This window comes from Eutrema salsugineum, unplaced genomic scaffold, assembly GCF_000478725.1.
Source record: "Eutrema salsugineum unplaced genomic scaffold, Eutsalg1_0 scaffold_16, whole genome shotgun sequence".
Lineage (NCBI taxonomy): Eukaryota > Viridiplantae > Streptophyta > Magnoliopsida > Brassicales > Brassicaceae > Eutrema > Eutrema salsugineum.
Window position 1 is genome coordinate 4,898,472 of NW_006256858.1, and position 1,864 is coordinate 4,900,335.

General features: G+C 35.0%; 1 pseudogene; it reads left to right on the forward strand.

The window, feature by feature from the left end:
* The first annotated feature begins 453 nt into the window (after positions 1 to 453).
* LOC18021114 lies at positions 454 to 929 on the forward strand (annotated as a pseudogene).
* The last annotated feature ends 935 nt before the right edge of the window (positions 930 to 1,864 follow it).

Sequence of the window (1,864 nt, forward strand, 5' to 3'; positions counted from 1 at the left end):
TCCTTTTATAAAACATATACGTTTCATAAAAAATATATGTTCTATAATATTTAAACTATCGTTTCTCAACAAAAAAAAAATCATTTTCAAAATTAGTACACAAACAATTTTTTTTCTTTAATTAGTTCTATCCTTTTAAATATTTGAGCTGACTTTATAACCAGCTCAAAGTACTTTTATCATTTTCATCAATCGTCTTTGTGACTTCGGTAAAAATAATTTATGGATTTGCCACTGTATGTAGGGATAAATTATTTGTTGAAAGCTTACAAATAGGGACAAAACCGAATTAGAGACTTAGAGACTTAGTAATGAGCTGAAATCACAAATAATTTGAACTTGTATAAAAAAAAAGAAATCTAAACAAATCACCGTAATCTCTCTAACAAAATCATCTTTATAAAGATTAACAACATTTTTCAGAATGAGGGAAGAAAAAAAACGAGAGCAAAAATGGAAAAGAGAGGCATCTCTTTCAGATCAATTCTCCTCCACTCTCTGTGGACAACTCTCACTGGGATACTCTTTTTCACTCTAGCCACCACGAAAGACCACAAATTTGGTTACATCAAATTTTTTTCGATATCAGGAACATTACTCATAACCTTACCTTGGTTAATCCAATTACTTATGGTCACTTCTGCGGTCATAATACTATATAAGATCATAGGTTTCAACCTCATGTGGATTATTTGGTCACCAACATCGGAAGAGAATCATCTCACAAACGTCGTCACCATTTCTTCTTCATCATCTCCTCTTTTGTCTCGCAAGTTCTGAAGAAAGGCGATACAGATGAGATCGAGATTAGCATTGTGATTGGTGCTGATGGTCCAAAAAGTCCAAAGGATAGATCCTATGCACATCATTTGGTGATTGAAGGAAGAAACAACACCAAACTTCTCAAAAATGGTTCACCTGTCGCTTAAATGCAACTATGTTTTTCTTCTTGTTCTGTTTTTTTTTTGTTCTTTCATTTCTACTGTTTTCTAGAGACTGTGGTCTGAAACTTGTAGTGCTTACAAGTTTTGTAATATTTTCGTTGTAAGTTTCATTAGTAATGAATTTCGATTGCTAATTTCTATACTGCTTCAATAACAGATTCACATTCAAATCTCTAAGTAGCTTAACCAACACACACACACACACTGATTACAAGAACTAAAAAAGATCTAAGTTTTTCACCTTCTATCTCAGTATGTAATTGTGTGAGTAACGAACATGGAGTTATGAGGCAAAGGAGGAGACGCTGATGGTGCTAAAGAACATCTTGAAGTGAAGGCTGTATCCAGCAAAACCAGAGTAGAAACCCCAATCCCTAGAGAAGCTGGTGAGAAAATGGGCAATGGGAGACTCTTGTTTATGTATTGTACAATTCCGCCACAATGTTAGTGCAGAGCAATCCTAGTTTCAGAGCTGTTGTGAATCAAACTAGAAGAAAGCAATAACTTAGAGAGAGAAATCGCAAATTGAAGTGAACACCCGTTTAGAGTTTTTTTTTATTAATTGTGTGAATAAATAATTACAAACCCTAAGCTTTGTATTTGTAGCCCCAAAAATCTGACTCCCAAATCCATTTGATAAAAAAAAAACTAAATCAAGCCCAATAAGGAAACTGTAGCATGAGGGACTTTGCCTCCCCACACCCCCTAAATAAATCCGCATCCGCCTTTGATCCAATAAAGCCCATTAGACCCAGCTAGAGCTCGCCTTGCTCTAACAAGGCATCTTTAGTTATCTTTGTCAGTAGAAACAACAAGAACCATTTCGATTTCCTCTTCTGAGTATTCAAGTCCCATTCTTGTATCTGTAGCATCAGCCAGAGAATCCCTTCTCCAGCAATCACAAACCCATTTGATCAAAT